The sequence below is a fragment of the Myodes glareolus genome, chromosome 8 (genome assembly GCF_982192425.1).
Source record: "Myodes glareolus chromosome 8, mMyoGla1.1, whole genome shotgun sequence".
NCBI classification, from domain to species: Eukaryota; Metazoa; Chordata; class Mammalia; order Rodentia; family Cricetidae; genus Myodes; species Myodes glareolus.
The window spans coordinates 46314874-46333729 of NC_142033.1; the positions used below are offsets into that span (position 1 = coordinate 46314874).

At 36.7% G+C, this 18856-nt stretch overlaps 1 long non-coding RNA gene across 1 annotated transcript; it reads right to left on the bottom strand.

Moving 5' to 3' along the window:
* Positions 1-13462: 13462 nt before the first annotated feature.
* LOC148121164 (uncharacterized) lies at positions 13463-16273 on the bottom strand. Its single transcript, XR_015738575.1, has 2 exons — positions 14054-16273; positions 13463-13785 (listed from the first exon to the last, which is right to left on the bottom strand). It is a non-coding gene; the product is annotated as an uncharacterized LOC148121164 (long non-coding RNA).
* Positions 16274-18856: the final 2583 nt, after the last annotated feature.

The window sequence follows — 18856 nt, forward strand, 5'->3', positions numbered from 1 at the left end:
TTTTGGAGTAAAATGTGTGTAAGTTGGCTGATGGAAGTCTACTGAAAACCTAGAAGATACAAGTTAGTGCAATGAAAGAGATTTATTCTAAGCTAGCTCTGAGGAGAACAGATAGAATTTCGTCTAACAATGTCCTTCTCAGAGGACATCAGGGTACAAAAAAATCGGCAGGAGTAAAGAAATGCACTGAAAAAAGGACAGATGAATCATGTGTTAGGAGGGATGGTTCATTTTATAGGTGTTTTAGAGTTTTTAATTGCTACTATGGCTACTACTCTTCTAATTATTGCTACTATATTTTAGTATATATGAATGGTATGGTGTTTGTGTATCTGTTTGTGTGTGTGTGTGTGTGTATCCATCTGTCTGTGGGCATGCATGTTAAAATACATGTATTGGTGTCTCTAAAATATGGTCATTGTGGCGTCACTTCTCCCCTTCCACCTTTTTTTATGTTTTGCGGATTAAAGTTTAATCATACTTTGATGGCAAGTGCTTTCTAATAGCTTAGTTGAACTGATGGTTTCTGGATGGAGAGGTGGGGATCTTTCTAGTTTTGAGCATGTGAGTGTGAACATTTGGATCATGGGTTTCAATCACCTGCTACCAGTTAACTAAAAATTAAAGATGGGCTTTTGTTCAGAAAGAAAAGTATATAATAGTGGTAGAAAACAACAAAAATAAAGAAGAGATAGGAACTGAATGCCTTCTGTATACCAGGAATATTCCCTAAACATCAATCAGTACCAGAACTGAATCACAGCTGAAAAAGTATCTACCAGAGAGAAAAGATCTCACTATTTAGAACATGGAAAAAAAGGGAGAGAGAGAGAGAGAGAGAGAGAGAGAGAGAGAGAGAGAGAGAGAGAGAGAGAGAGAAAGAGAGAAGAAAGCATAGGTTGCTTACATTATCTTCACTGATTAGTGATGAGGGATGGGTGATTCAACAAAATGGACTGAATTTGAGAATAAAAGTATGTAAGAGTCATGAGATATGTCCATCAATTATTTATCCATGGGGAGTGTGAGCAGTGTAAAGACTGTTAGTGTTCTCACTCTTAGGGATTTGAATCAGATATATGAAGACATCATTATCATAAGGAAGATTTCAGTTTGTCTTTTCATTGTGTCAGCACCAAAGTGTTTGCTCAATTGTTTCCTCTTCTCGGTATCTAAAGGAAGATCCCTGCAGGGTTTTATTTCCTCCTCAGCAAAAAATGATGACTCCACGTTTCTAGGTTGGTAGGGGATTAAAGAATCATCCCAAAACAGCAGATGGAAACTTTTGCTTTAATATTGTCAGGGATGAATTTTGTTGTAGATGTTTTCTGCTTGACATAGCAATTTCCTCACATTTTGAGATGTGAAGCTACACAGAAGAAGTTTCAGTTTCATATTCTTTTCAATTAATCTATTAGTAAATATGTGTAACATAAATTATTAATTTGCCACCAAGAAAATAAGACATAGTAGAGAAATGTGGAGAATGCACAGAATATAATGTTACCTTCCAAAAGTTATGGCAAACATTAAGGAAGGAGTTGAAATAGAGTGGAAAAGAAGAACAATCATAATATATTATGCTTATCCCAGCAGCTATCTATTTTTTTTAATTAGGCCGCTTTCCTCTGAACTTATTATACATTTAAATCCAATTGGAAATATTATTTAGACACATTTAAGTCATATATATTATCTACCAAATATTTTTCAGCATATATTTTCCCCCAAAACATTCCATAAAAATACATGAGATATATGGAATTTATATGGAAGAAAGTAACAGTGTTTTCACTAAATGATTTTGAATAAATGAATAAGAAATGAAATATAAAACATACATTTAACTTCTGTGCTATCTGTAAAATGCAGAGATGGTAGTTTTCTGCAGATGAGAGTATTTCCTTAAAGTCATCACTTGTTAACCATGTTCCACTGTTCAGTATTGTTTATACTAGCTGTGCCTTAATTTTCTTCCTTTTCTTTCTATCCTATTTTCTACGAGAAATTAGTTTCTTATAAGACTTTTTTACATTATTATACTAAAATACATATACGCATATATTTTCAATATAAATTAAAAATTAACCAACTTTATAAACAATTTTATCTCTCCTTAATTTCCTGGAAAGGACACAGTGGTTGAGCACAACAGTGATTTGTTTTTTTTTGAAGGAAGGATACTTACATATTGGCTTTGAAAAATATTATTTTCTAATTTAAAAGTGTCTTACATGCCTTAAGATATGTATCCTACCTTACAGTTTGTACTTGTAACTTTCCTTGTGCGCAATATGACTGAAAACTGTAAATCCCCAATACTTAGGTTGTCATGAGCATTAAAATAAGTACTGTTGATAATCTTAGACAAATTGGTTTGTGAAAATACAATTAAAAACAAAATCTCCCTTTAAACATAAATATTTCTCTGCTAAAGCAAGCAAGAATGGAAAGGGCCCAATTTGTGAAAAAGAAGCAGATCAGACAGTGAGGTTTACCAGAGGCAATCCACTAAAAACACAGATTACAGGAGAGAAAACCAGCTCTGATAAAGAAAATACAACCCATCATATGTAGATGTTCCTTCAAGTCAGTGAAATTTACATCAGTAATTCAGACCACACAATCAAAACAAAATGCTCAGTACTATCATGGATTGAATTGTTGGTTAGTTCCCTGAACTGTATAATATAATACTTTATATATTAAGTCTATTGTGTTGCAATTTATAATTAATCTATTAATTGGGGCAGGGTGTGTTTGATTTGTTTTGTGAGTAACATCTATCATGGTGAGATTACATGACAGCAGGGTCTTGAAATAGGTTGCTTACATTAAATCTTTCATCACTATTCAGGGATAGATGAGAACCAGAGCTCCACTGGAATATTCTTTGTCCTCTATCATCAGCCCACATCGAACCCATGTGAGACTTCTGCCCATCTTCGTGGTCATCTAAGATCTAACTACTTCCCTCCTAATTCCCCAGAGCTTCATTCACAGGTAATTGGATCCACAGGTAATTCCACATCAATTATAAACACAGTTAAATTGACAAAGAAGGTTACCATCAGAAATGGGAAAAAATACAAATAGAAACAAAATAAATTCCAGCTCTCCATGGATATTAAGAAATAAATATAAATAAAGTTGGGCAATTGTGGCATATGCCTCTAATCCCAGCATTTGTGAGGCACTTGCAAGCTGATTTCTGTGAGTTTGAGCCCAGCAGAGTTTATACAGCAAAAACCCTGCCTGAAAAACAAAAACAAACAAATAACAAAAATTTTAACAAATTATCTGAAACTCACTTGGTATTGCTGTAAATATCCATGTTGATCATGTTATACAAATACTAATAAAAATACCATGTGATTAAGATTAGGCATTGCAACTCAGAGTGTTTTTAGTAAAATTCCATTCAAATGGTTCTAAACAAACTAGAAGACTGAATAGCTTTAATAGAATAAGGAATGTGGACCTCCCACACTGTAGGTGGAGTCATCCTATACCAAGCAAACCTCAGCCTCAGAATGCTACTTTCTAAAAATCTATGACTTAGAGAGGTGGTTTGCTATTACTTGGACATAATGAAAAATAATGAGACTATACATTTTCAAAGTAATTTTTACATATGTCAAAAGTATTGATAGTTACAAATTTTTCAGGTAGGTGCTATAAAGAAAATGAAAGTAGTACTTCTAGGCTCATTTGATCATATTTTCAGAGGAGAGAATTGAACCATATATTTAAATATTTAAATTCATATTTACATTCTGAATATCAAGTTAATATTTTCCTTACTAGTGTATTCTCTTATTGTGTACAGGTGTAGCAAAGTAATTATGCAACAAATTCAATATAATATACACAAGAAAGCATTATTCATATTATGAAGTGCTAACAGTACAAATTTCATTGTCTTGTAGGACAAAATTTGAATATATCATGACAATGATGAATGTTTAAATCTGATTTTAATTTAATGATATGTACACGTTGTAGTCTTACGTTATCCTCCAAATAATGTTGATACTATAAAAATTACTGTGTGTGTGTGTGTGTGTGTGTGTGTGTGTGTGAGAGAGAGAGAGAGAGAGAGAGAGAGAGAGAGAGAGAGAAGAGAACTATCTTTGGTTAAAGAAAATAAATTAAAAGCACTCCTAAATGCACATCAAATTTCTAGTCAAGCAATTTACTTATTCTTAAATTTTAAATATAACATTTTTCCAATATTTATATAGGTATATAATTTATCAAATTATTTTATTTTTTCAAGCTATAATTATAATTCAGTGCACTTAATTTTCTCAAACAACCCAAGTTAATAGATTTTACTAATATTTTATATAGAAGCTTATAAAGAATACATCTGAAATAAATACAGCAGTTCAAATTCTAAAACATCACAAAATTTATTAAAATGAGTATGTGTGTCATAAGTTTACCTGGTCCCTGAAGAGGTGACAAATAGCATGTTCTCTTCTGGATCTGAAATTACAAATAATTGTGAGCAAGAACAAGGGCTCTAGGAACTGAACCCAAACCTCTTCCAAGGCAGCAGATATATTCAACCACAGAGATGCCTGTCAAGCCTTGCACTATGAAGCATTAAATTGAATGTCTGAAAAACAAAACAAACAGAACAAAATTTTAAAAGTAAATGAAAGAATGAATTTCCAGAAATTTTTAAGGCCAGAACAGCCCATATAAAATGAGAATAAATTAATTACAAGCAAAACAACAAGCAGAATATTATCCTGAGTGATGGGAGATCTCCATTAAATGTTGTATATATACTGTAATCTAAACATTAAATGTGAGGTTGAATATACTTACTTATTTATTACAGTTATTGAATCACAATAGAGCTTTGATATTTGAAGACATATTTTTCTATTATAAATTCAAAACTGAGATTTTTCTATTATAAATTCAAAACTGAAATCTCTGAGACACCATCTTCTACCTGTCAGAATGACAGAGATGAAAACCACAAGCAACAGCTCATACTGGAAACGAATGGAACAAGAGAGACATTCCTCAACCACTTTTTGTGCCAACTTGTATAGTCGTTTTGGAAGTCTGTGTGGTGGTTTCTCAGGAAACTTGGAGTCAACCTCCCACAAGATCCAGGTATACCACTCTTGAGCAAATGTCAAAGAATATTTAAACATACCACAATGACACTTTCTCAACGGTGAACAAAACAGCTTATTTGTAATAGCCAGAACCCGGAAACAGCCTAGATGCTCCTCTACAGAGGAATGGGTAAAGTGTCGTATTTACACAATGGAGAATTATTTGGCTGTTAAAAACAAGGACAACAGGAAATTTGAAGAAAAATGGGTGGAACTAGAAAAAAATAATTTTGAGTGACGTGGTCCAGATATATAAAAATAGTCATGAATCGTGTGTGGCCCAAGTTTCATCAGAGAGCTTCATCCAGCAAATTACGGAGGCAGATACAGGGTACCAGAGCCAAACATTAGGCTGAGTTCAAGGCATCCTGCAGGGGAGGAAGAGAAATGAGTATAGGAATCAGAGAGGTCAAGAACATCATAGAAAAATTTATACAATCAACTAACCTGAATTTATTCAATCAATTAACCTGGGCTTATAGGGACTCACAGAGATTGAACTGACAGACAGGGAGCCAACATAGGACTGACCTTGGCACTGTGCATATGTGTTACAGTTGGGTTCCTTTTTTCTCTTATGGGACTACTAATAGTGGGAGTAGGGACTATTTCTGACTCTTTTACTGGCTTTTGTGACCCTACTTCTCACATTGGCTTGCTTTGCCCAGCCTTAATCCATGGGGAAGAGCTTGGTCTTACTGCAACTTTATATATCGATACTCATAGAAATCCTGTTCTTTCCTGGATAGAAATGGAAGAGGAGGAGATTAGGGAGGAGGATAGTGAGGAAGAGGAACTGGGGTGGAGAAGAAGGGAGACGAGGCTGTAGCAAGAATGTAAAATAAATGAATGAATAAAAATTTTAAAAACTCAAAATTTTATAAAAAAGATAGCATTTTTTTTCGATTTTAATTACTGGGTACCTGAACAAATACCCAACATGTCATTTTCAGCACTGGAGCAATCAACTTGGGCTAAGGCCTAGAGTAAGTGACAGACAATTTTTAGAGGCAGTAAATTTTTCAAAACCATCTTACCCTGTCTTGAAAATATTTGATAGTTTTTTTTCTTGTATGCTGTTTTTCCTCTCCAGATATAGTGGTCAATGCATGGTCAGTTCCTTGTCCAATGGCCATTTTCCCAAGAAGAAAACAAGCTTCAAGTGGAATGTTTTCAGTGCTCACTCAACATTCTCTCGGGAATAGATTGGAGCTTCAAAAATTGAGGTAAAAGCAATCGTGTCTTACCTCAACAGAACTCTAAGTTATTTGAATGCCATAAATTTCAGCTCTTTGGAGTAATTGACGATTACCTACCTATGCAAAATACAATCTCTATGTATCTGAAGAACCTGATTAGTCTAACTATGTGACAAACATGGATGAATATTGACTACTCTTAATACCTATATAGTTTAAAGACTAAGACTTCATATTAGAAAATTAAACAATCTTTAAACTACTGTCCAACAAAGGAGGACAATGACCTCAAAATGTAAACAATGCATCAGTATCTTGATCAGAGGTAGAAATTTATATTGCACATTTCAGAAGTTGTCAGGGAAGTTACAAAGCAGGAAGCTAAAACCCTGGGTAAGTCCTCTCTGTCAGATACTGGTGATGTTAAATCCTGTCTTTGTACCTTCTTTTCCTGGTCATCAGCTCCAATAATTTTACTATATTAAAGTTAAAGCCTTCCTTTTTGTTTAAGCAGAAAAAGGGAAATGGTGTGGAAAGCCATTCAATGTTTTTATTTTATTGGTTAATGAATAAAGAAATTGCCTTGGCCTGATAGGGTAGTACTTAGGTAGGAAGAAAAGACTAAACTGATGCTGGGATAAAGAAGGGTAGAGGCAGAGAGAAGCCAGGAAGCTGTCAGAGACAGACTCTGATTGGAATCTTGCCAGTAAGGCACAGCCACCTGTGCCACAGATTAATAGAAATGGGTTAAACTAATATGTAAAAATTAGACGATAAGAAACTAGAGCTAATGGACCAAGCAGTGATTTAAATAATTTAGTTTCAGTGTGATTATTTTCATTCTGGGTGGCCAGGACTAACAAGCAGCCTCCTCACTACATTCTAGGAAGGAAAGTGCACAACCGTAGTTTACAACTACCCTATGTAGTTCAGAGAATCTAATGACTTCTGATATCTGCAGGCTCCTGGAAGCTTGTATATGAGTGTGTTCTTGCACATATGCATTCAAGTGCATGCCTGTACACACACACACACACACACACACACACACAAACGTATGTAAAATAATAATGGTAAAATACATGTTCTAGGAGTGAAAAATAATTTATTCTTAGAAGAGAGCTATTTCCCAAAAGTTTTAGTTGATGTCCAAAACTCTTGTTTTCACTCAATTATTTTAATGCTAAAGCTCTTTTGAGTCTCCTTTGAATTCTAAACGTGCTGAAAACAGTCATTTCTAAGCATCTGAAGCATGGCTGATTCTGATTTTTTTTTCATTAGCACCAATATGAAATGCTTCCATTTAGAGCCCCTGAGACTTTATCATTGCTAATCTCTTATTTCTTCCCTGATGCTTCCAGACGCCTGCAAGCTCTTAATTTGTAGTAATTAACCCCTGAAGAATAACATCTCTAATTTAACCCATAGAGCAGCCACGTTTCTCCATGTTCAGCTCTGTAACTTTCTAGATAGGTTTTCTTCATTTTGCCATTTAGGGACCCGGCAAATTATGCGTCAATAAACACTGAACCTTGTGTAGCAAAGTTAAAAGTGTATGGGGAACATGTGTCAGGTGGAAAGGCCATTTGCTGTGGAGGTCAAAAACAGACTGTTTAGTTTTGCATTTGGTACTATGTATTGGATCATATATTTTGGTAGTTATATAGTCTATCTTGCCTCAGTTTCTCTTATTGTAACTATCCCAAGGTTTTTCTGTTGTGTGGAGGAGTTATCATCTAAGTGGCACTGTGGTCTTGGGTTGTAGGCACAGTGATCACCAGACAAGAGTGTTAACAGTATGACAGCACACATTCATTGAACATAGAGACCAGAAAGAAACTGATCCTCAAAAGAGATATAATTAGATTTTCAGCAATAAATTATGTTTTTTGAGGAGAAGAAAAATCAAATCTGGATTTAGTTGATCAGTAATCATGAGAGAAAATATGTTTCAAATTTAAAAATTAAAAGGTGTTATACTTTATATGATTTAATAAGAAGTAGTACAGTTGTTCACTAATATCTCTTCAGTTTAAACATTGTTAGAATATGTATAAATGGACAATTAATATGAAATAGTAGCATATATTATAATGTGTATCTTTTAACTATATTACTGTTAATACATATTATGCTTTCTATTTCTGAGAACTTTAGATATTACAAACTTAGAGCACATGCCAGTCAGTGTGCTATGGCGGATAAATTTTGTATTAATATGCGTACTTCCATTCAGAATTCTCAGACTAAATTCATATAAGAAATGCAATTCTTCATACAGCTTGGGGTATTAATACAATACAGAAAAATTCTAAGTGATCCTGAAGCAAATTAATGTAAATTAAAAATAATGAGAAGGTTTAGATGCATACACAGGGTAAGCAAATATCTAAACTCCAGAATAAAATGATAAATTCACTGTCACTAAGAGAATGCCTGCAACAGTAGAAAAATAGCATTGGATTGAATTGATATAATGTGCAGACATATGAAGGGGCATTTGCTGTGAAAAAAGCCTGCAGAGAGGTCAATAGTGACTGCTCCATCGCCTTCTTCTTTTTTTTATCAACTTGTTTTTCATATAGACGCAGCACCTGTGACTATATCATTTGCATGTATAAGATGTAAAGCTGAACAAATAGTAGGTATATATGCCTCTGTATGCATGGGTAAATTTAAACTAAGAAATACATTCACTTAATTTTTACTGAGTTTTTTTTTTCCTTGATGCTGTTATGGAAACAGTGGATTCAATAACCATAAGTAATTTTCTTACTGGAGCATATATTATATGACTGATATGGACTACTAAATAATTAAACATGCATATATGATATTATGGTTTCAAAAATTCTTAGAATAATGTGGGGTAGGATTACGGGTAAGAAAAATCAAAGAAGTAGAAAGTATATGTTAGTAAATTATAGAAAACTTTTTAAAGTGCTAATATAGATGCAGAGCTCAGAATCCAGTGATTAGTAGAGTAGAAGCATTATTACAAAAAGTCAACTAGACAAGAGAGGTAAACAGAAGTGTGCTCAAAATTTTACATAGATCTGAATGACTAAAGCACAATGCATGAAAAAAGAACCATGGAAATGAAACCAGGGAGATCAGAGAAATTAGGGGAGAGCTGAACAGTTACAATGAAATTATACAAATATTATCTTTTATTCATTGGGATTTTGGACACCAGGGTAACAGCACTGGGAGAAAGAACATTCTTTAAGTGATGCATCCTAATGGTAGACTAAGTAGGGTGTGCTTTCAGGAAAGAATATAGAACCCATTCTCGATCTGACCTCCTGTTTAGAGATGTGAATCCTTCCTCTCACACATGCTCTTTTCACTGAGACACACCAGCCACAAGTTTACCAATATAACAAACTTAATGTGATTATGTGCTTTTGAACCACCCACAATACTTTTTTTTATATGTTTTAATTAGTTTCTCCATTCTCTTTATATTTTTTTTTCTGGAGACAAGGACACGTTTTGGAGCCAAGAGTGACCTCAGATTTACTATGTAGGTAGTAATATATAGCAAACTGATAAACCTCTACCTCAGATTCCAAAGTTCTGAGACCACAGGTATACACCACTGTCCTTGCCTAATTTTCACCTTTCTCTTCTCTTTTTGATGTTATTTTTATCTCTGTTTTTGAGGTCCTAGAGATTGAGTTGAACTTTAGCATATACTAAGTCACCGCTCTGCCATTATCTACAAGACTAATCCAAAATTTTTATAAATTTAGCATTCCTTGGTATTTTATTATACACATAACATATAAAAAAATTCAAGTCCACTTTTCTCATATCAATGTGTTGATTTTTAAAAATATATTTTGATAACATTTTTCCCCTTCCCCCAACTCCTCTCAAATCCACCCCCAATTTTCTACCCAACCAACTATGTTTACCTCCAAAAATATTTAAATCAAATTTGGGCTGCTCAAATACTCTTGGATATAGGCTATTAATGGGAGCATGATTACTCAACCGTCAGCTATCAACCACCAATAATGGTGGCATTTTGTTCTAAATGACTATTCTCTGTGCCTAGATTATGCCTAGCTTGATCTTGAGTAGGCTTTGCTGTATGTATTTCCTTTCTTAGTCACATATGCAACTTTCCAAATATGACTGGCAAGTCACTGTTTCATTGTAGCCATCTACCTCCTCTACCTCTGTCAATCTTTTCCAGTCACTCTTCATATTATTATAAAACTTGTAAGGGGAGTCTGCAATAGAGATGCCCCACTAAGTGTTAAGCACTCCCCTGTCTCTTATTTCTCTATATAGACTAGTTGTGAGTCTATCTGTTAATTGCCATTACAGCATGAATAAGGTTGTCTAATGACTATTAATATAGGCATTAGCCTATGGGTACAGTGAACACTCATTAATAATGGGTGCAATACTATTTTAATTTAACAGAATATTAGTAGTTGGGTCTGCTCTAGGACCTTGACCTGTCTATCTATTTCTTAGCTTCAGATTTGGTACCAGCTGTGAGTTATATCCTGCACACTGGCCCTTAATCTAATGGAAAATTGTTTTGTTACACTCAAGACAATTGAGCCTTACTGTCACTATGGTAAATATCTTTTCAGGCACTCATTGTTATGGCTCAAAGTGTTCACAGTTGGACAGGACTAATGATTATTTTTCTTCTCTGGAAACATACATAACTCTTTTCGGCAATGTGAATGTTAGCCAGGAGAGAGAAAGTTTCCAGGTGAGAATTAGCTTAAATTCTCTGTATTCCAATTTATGGAGGATAAGAATGTAGTTAGATGTGGTCAGATTTGAGTGTCTATGGGACCTCTCTGGCCCACAGCTCCACAACATCTAACTGCTCCCTTAGGTTTTTTAGTTTACAGTCTACGATGTATAGTAAGAATAATAAGATTATTGTATTAAAAGTCTTCTCTCTCTCTTTTAAGTAATGAACGTATGCAATATTTATACTATACGCTAAGTAAAATATGTTTAAAGATATACTATTTTTATTTACTGCTTATAATTGTATTGAATATATGTTTGTGATGAGACTTAATACTTTCTATATTTCTAACTACACAGTTTATTTGTATAATTTCACTGTTAACCATTTCCTAGTAAAAGTAAAAGCCAATTTTCTATGAGATGCTGACAAAATTATGCTACATTGAAGAAAACAAACTTTTCACTATATATCATCAAGTCGTATTTCACACAACTCAGTAATTACAAAGTTTCTTGTTAGCTTTTCTTCTTTCTGTGCAAGTTTGCTCTAGCTTCCTCAGTTCTATTTCTCTTACATTGAGATATAGGAAACTTTCAATATAAAATAAAAATATACTGAAAATGCCTCTTACACATTATTATTTCATACTAAATAAGACAAATATACAAAGGGATACAATATAAATTATACAGTAATATTTCATTTGTCTTTACAGACATAATAGTTAGTGACAATTAACTTTTAGTCTGAACCTAAATGAGAAAAAAGAGACCTAGATAGTCATTATATATTTTATATAGATATATCAAAGATTGTATTCCTATAAGTGATTAGAATTTGAAGTCAGAAATTAAATAAAATATCATCCTAAGTATCAATATCAACATGAGGAGTAATTTCTTATGCAGGGAAAAATATAATATTTTTAAAAACCAGTTGAGGAAGACTACAGTGTCTTCTTCATAGTTGAGATGGGAAATTAACTTTCTCCTGTCTTCAACTCGATGGATTTCAAAACCTTGAGAATCCTACAGGAATCTGCTGCATTGGTTCTGAGCTCTTGGGTCAACTAACTTCACAGCTCTGGCTTTTCCCAATTGGTAGATGACAGGATAACATTGATATTTTCAACTTCTAGACACACATGCACAAATAACTTTTAAACCCTTAAATTTAAAACTGTTTTTCCGTAAAAATCTGGACTCAGGTCTATGAAAATAAATTCATATGTGCATATATATGCATCTTATAACTTATGCTATAAACTTTACATGTATTAATTAATAAAATATTATGGAGTCCATCCATACTCCACATTAAGACTCATCCTTGGCATAACATATCCATGGATTGGACAATTGTAAAATGACTGATTTTCAACACTGTAATGTCCTACAGATTAATTTACTTTCAAAAATTTCTCTCCTTTCTTTTCATTTGACATCTAATGCTTCTTAGTGCATAGTAACAAATCTTCATTCCCTCTGTAGCTTGATAATAAAGTGTGTAGCATTTTCTAATTGCATTCTTTCAACCTGTTATAGGCATTTAAATTACTCTACAACCTATCATTTCTTGATATTTTTATTTTAGTGCTAAATAATGCCAATTATTTTTAAGTACTCTCTACTGAAGGAAAATTTGTTTATTTTTAAGAGGTGCCAGTAGTGGAAGAAATTCCTAATTCTTCTTTCTGGGTTATGTGTGTGTGTGTGTGTGTGTGTATGAAATACTCTTCAGTTCATTGAACTATAAATCAAGAAGATCTACTGCTGCATCATATAATAAGTTTGTTAAGGAACATTAAAGAGCATTTATATTAATATATGTTTATATATTATTATATAATATATTACTATATTATTTTTCTTTTCTTACCTTAGTGAATATATTTCTATATTATTATATAACATATTACTATATTATTTTTTCTTTTCTTACTTTAGTGAATGCGTGTTCCAACCTGCTTAAGCATTGGGCTTTACTGATTTGGAATTTGATGATCTCATATTTTTCAATCTGTTTTTAAAATATGTATATGAGAATATATTTCATATATATGTGTATATATTTCATACTAGCAACAGTGGAATGGGTGCCTGAACTGGCCATCCCTTATCATCAGATTAGCTACTACACTAATTTTCATCATTAAAGCTATGTCCAGTAACTGGTGGAAGCAGAGGCAGAGATCCTCTAGCCAAGCACTAGGTTGAGCTCCTGGAGTTCAGCAGAAGAGATGGAGGAGGGATCATATGAGAAAGTGGGGAGATCGAGATCATGATTGGGAAAACCACAGAGACAGCTGACCTGACTTTGTAGAAGCATGTGGACTCTGGACTTGCGGGGCGCGCATCCTGTCCAGCAGGAATGAACGCCACCAAAAACGAGAATTCCTTCTCTGGTCACATCTTTATTTGGAGCATTCCCTTGAGGAAAATTGGGGGAAGGGAAGATAGAGCAGGGACGAGAGAAAGCTTAGAGAGAGCGTTGGGCCCCGAGGCAGTTGCTTTTAAACGGTGGAGAGGCTTGAACGCTGTCCTGATTGGTTAATGCCATTCTGCTGGTCTGAGCATGTGCAGGCAAGGGTGCTCAGCCCCACGTGGCTACCTCCAAACTGCAGGACCACCTGTGCCTCCAGGTGGCTCCCAACATCTCCCTCTTCTCTTGTTAATAAGAGCAATAAGGCAAAACTATTCTTCAATCTGGTCCCCACCTCATGATGTGTGGACCGATTAAAGAAAAGAAAAGCAAGACACACCCTTCCCGTGCAATGGGACAACTACTTCCCTGGGAGTGCTAGGGCTGTGTCTGCACACCCTCCGCCTATGCATACCTTCCTCCATGCTTTGTGGGACTATCTGGTCCCTAGAGGGTACAAAGGCTATGCATGGCTAATTGCCTATGAGCTCTTTAGAAGCTGAGAGTCAAACTTGGGGTGAGGATACACATTCCAAGGCTGTGTTATAAAGACCTTGTCCCACCTCACTTGGGCTAGCAGGTAGCACACCAATCAAAGACATACAGCACTTCCACCTAGACACAGCATGCCAAGAATATCACTGCTCCCACCCATTCCTAAGGAAGGAAAAGGCAAAGTAGAGTCAGTCAGAAAATTGTTAAGAGATAAGAGGTTGCACAGGGTGTTGCTCAAGTCGATGGTGTGAAACAGCTGCTCTTGGCACCGCTCAGAAGGTCATCTCTGCTGCCTCCGCATGAATCTTCCACAGCAGGACACTCAGCATCCACTGGGTCATCTTTCTTCTTTATCCCTTTGGTCGGTCGCATCCAGATGTATGTCAGCATTCCTAGAAAAACATAAACAAAACTCTCCTCCCAAATTAACATTTAAGAGTACTAAAAACTCTCAGTGTAAAAATTCAGCACAATCAGTACTGGAAATAGGCTGGTTTTGAACTTAGAGACTTGCATGTCTCCGTTTCAAAGAGCAAATCTTGTTTGCCTGTACCAGCAAAATTTTGAATTAAAAATTAAGTGTAAAGAATGCAAGAGAAATCCTTTCTCTGGGGGAAGCTGTCACTGGTAGTGTAGTCCCCCTCTTATGTCTAAAAACCAAAGCAGTTGTCACTGGGAATTGAACTCAGGACCTTTGGAAGAGCAGTCAGTGCTCTTAACCTCTGAGCCATCTCTCCAGCTCCCCTATTCAGATGGAAAAACCTCTAGGTAGCATTGTTTTATTCCACCCGTTGCCAGAGGCAATAGGTAATGGTAACCAGGTTGACGCGCCTTTATTATGATAATTAGGACCAGTTCTTTGAGGGAGAATGGGCGTAGACCATCGATCATCTGACTACTTCCTGCTGACAAAGGGGCGATGTTTGGGGGATAAATGTTTTTATCTGACTGAATTTTTAGCGACCTTGGCTGAGGGCGGCAGCAGCGGACAGCGGCTGCCACAGCTCCGCCTCTGAAGCCCATTATGGCGCGCTCCGCATGGCCCAAAGGCATGGCTCCGCCCCAGGCTGTGCGCGGGCTCGCCGGTATATCCCGTAACTGCGAACTGTACCTCAGCCTCACCTCAGGCAATGAATTCGCACCGCCAAGCTCCGATGAGGGGGGCATCCGCCCACCCGTGGGGGGGCTTCTCCTGCCTGGTCTGCCCGCGCACGGAGCCCCGTTCTCTGGGAACTCATCTCCGCCCGCCCATGTTGCTATGGAAACACAGTTCAGAGTTTGGCCCCTCTCCGTCTTTAGGTCTTTAGCGGCGCTGCTACGCAGAGCTCAAGTGCTGGGATTAAAGGCGTGTGCCACCACCGCCGGCTACTTCCTCAATCAAAGTTAAAGTTTTCTGTACGTGAGAGCCAGAGACTGAGCTCTCTTAACAAAATTAGGCGAAAATCACCTCCAAAAGCTCTGTGGCTCTTTAAGAATAGGAAAGGCAGTCTTAGAACACGATCAAACTCGCCTCCCTACGAGACTGTTGCCCCGAGTCTCTTATCAGCGAGTACGCAGGTGGACGGAGAAGGAGCGGAAGCCGCGGTCTCCCGTACCCCATCGTCCTCATAGTCCCGCCTTAGTTACCTCGCCTTTTTTGCTGCTGTTCACATTCCTCCTGCACTGAACTTAAGGGATTTCTCTTCCCCGTTGCTTTCTGTACCTTCTTTCAGATACCTTAACTTTGATTTTTTTTTGTATTTTCTTTTCTTTTTAGGCCTATCCTTTGAAATTCTTTTTCCTCCCCTTTCTGGAGGAATTCAACCGACGTCACTCACCACTCCACGTTCTCAGAGTTCTGAAATTCACGGCTCTCTGTGTCCTGGTGTCTGATCTCAGCTTTTTCTCCCGGGCTTACAGCACGTTGCTGGGCACTTCCTTCTCAGGGTCCCCCGGCGTAGTTGTCAGGGTCCCTCAGCGTCCCGGGGTTTCGAGCACCAGTTGCGGGGCGCGCATCCTGTCCAGCAGGAATGAACGCCACCAAAAACGAGAATTCCTTCTCTGGTCACATCTTTATTTGGAGCATTCCCTTGAGGAAAATTGGGGGAAGGGAAGATAGAGCAGGGACGAGAGAAAGCTTAGAGAGAGCGTTGGGCCCCGAGGCAGTTGCTTTTAAACGGTGGAGAGGCTTGAATGCTGTCCTGATTGGTTAATGCCATTCTGCTGGTCTGAGCATGTGCAGGCAAGGGTGCTCAGCCCCACGTGGCTACCTCCAAACTGCAGGACCACCTGTGCCTCCAGGTGGCTCCCAACATGGACTGACAGCTAGGAAATCGGAATGGGACCAAACTAGGCCCTCTGAATGTGTGTAACAGTTACATGGCTTGATTTGGGTGTGTGTGTGGGGTGGCTGCCAGTAGAACCAGGTGTGCATGAACTGGTTTCTGGAGGTTATTCCCTATGGTGAGATACCTTGCTCAGTCTTGATGACTGACTTGATGACATGGGAAAATGCTTTGTCCTGCCTCAACTTGTTATGCCAGACTTTGTTGACGCCCCAAGCACAAATCTACTCTAAGAAGTGGATGGTGGTGTGATGGGAGTTATGTGGGGGGAAGATGCGGGAGAAGGGAAGGGAGAGGAAACTTTGGAAAAATAAAATAAAATAGATCATTTTCTCATACAATTCATCCCGACTACAGTCAGTGTCTCCTCGCTCCAATCCTCCTAACACCTTTCCTCTCTACCCAGATCCACTCCTCCTCCGTTTCTCATCAGAAAAGATCAAGCTTCCAAGAGACCACTATCAAACAGTACAAGACAAGATACAATGACAGAGAGCAGAAGTCCTCATACTGATGTCGGACAAGGCAACCCAAAAAGTGGAAAATAGTCTAAAAGAGGCAAAAGAGTCAGGGATACATCTGATTCCAGTGTTAGCAATCCCACAAAACACCAAGCTAACAATCATAACATACACAGAGGACCTGGTGTAGCGCCGTGCAAGACCCTTGCTCACCACTTCAGTCTCTGTGAGTCTATATGAGGCTTACTAAGCTGATTCAGTGAGCTATGTTCTTCTGTTGTCCTCTGTCCCCTTGACTCCTACACTCTTTTCTCCCATGTTTAACATGGTTCCCTGATCTCCAAGGGCTACTCTTTCTCTACATAATATCTGGGTCTACTCTGCAGAATAGGGAAAGAGAACCTTGAACGCCAGGTTCTCAAAACCGAGTCGCAAAAACCTACTCCCACGTTCTGTCTTGCCTGAATGATGTAATGGGGCAATGGTGACAGAACACGTAGGAGTAACCAAGCAATGTTCGATTTAACATGAGGCCAGTGTGGCAAGATGGATTGAGTCTATGTTCTATACTCACCAGAAAGCGAGGAATAGGAGACTGGTAGCTCAGAGATGTAGGGTTTAAAAAAAAAATAATTAAAATGATTCTTCATGATATTGCATTATACTCAGGGATCTGTGATTGTCCACTCATGAGATATACTTCTTCAGGCAGCAATCGGAATTTGTTCATTTCAATATGCTTAATACAATATCCCAATGTATGTTCATTTCCCTAAAGACAAATGATTCAAGTTTCCTCCAAATGCTAATTTTCAATTTGCATATCCTCTTTAATGTAGCGCCTGTTCATGTTCTTTTAGTATTTTTAATTAGGTTGTTTTCACATCATTGTCTTTTAAAAGTTCTTTGTGTATTTTATAAAAAAAGCCTTTTTCAGGTGCCATTTTTTTTCAAATATATTTCAAATTAGTGACTTTCTTCTGATTTTCTAGGAATCTGTATTCTTGTAACTAAAAACTTAAAAGTCTTGACACTTAGTAGTCTATTAGCAGGAGTGTTGAGTGCTATGGTTTTAACAATATATTACATTTTTATGTGTATTAATGATTTAAAAATCTCAAAAAATCACTAAAATTATGTGCATGTGTATATGTGCAGTGATATTTATATTGATTTCAGTTTTTCTTTTGAAATACATATTTCCCACCTGAGGTCACATGCATGTTTATTTATGGACAAAAAAGTCAACACTTTTCTTCTACCTATGATTTTCTAATTTTATTGCTACATGATTGGATCAAAGTAGGCTAAGACCAACTTTAAGGAAAATTGTCCCCTCCTCAGTAGGCGTCCTAATTAGTTTTGATTTTCAACTTGATACAATATAGAGGTACCAGAAAAAAGAAAAACTCTTCTGAGGGATTGTGCTGATTAGATTTATGGTGGGCATGTCTGCTACCTCTTTTGAGTGTTAATTTGTGCATGAGGGTTCAGCCTCCCCCCCTTTTTTTGATAGTCTTTCCCCTGCTCAGGTTGTCTTAACCCAGGTAAGAAAACAAGCTGAGTTTGGTAAGCCAGCAAGCAATCTTCCTCCATGGTTTCTGTTTCAAGTTCCTGTTTGAGTTACTGCCATGATTCTCCCCAATGTGGACTATGAGCTTTGAGATGAACAAGATTATTTCCTCCCCTACAATAAATATATTTTTAAACTTGAAAACAGAATGAATCTACTTACTCTTCTGCAGTACAGTGAAAAAGAAGTACAAAACGAAGAAGATAACAGAATTAAAAGCAAAAGTTTAACCAACAAAACTTCTATGGTGAACTGAACACAATTTTCAATCAGGATCTGATCTCAGAGCTTCATAAATATTCTAAATTAGGAATGAGATGAATGTATATCTGAAAACAAAATAATGCATCATTTACTGGGTGAGTTTGCACAGCTTCTAAGAGCAGATGTTTTGGTTCTTTCAAAGTGTAGTTGACAAATTTGCTAGCAGTGGGAGTGGAAAATTAGTTTTCAGTTTTAGAAATTATTTGATACCATTTACAGACCTTTGCTATTTATCATGCTGATTAAAAG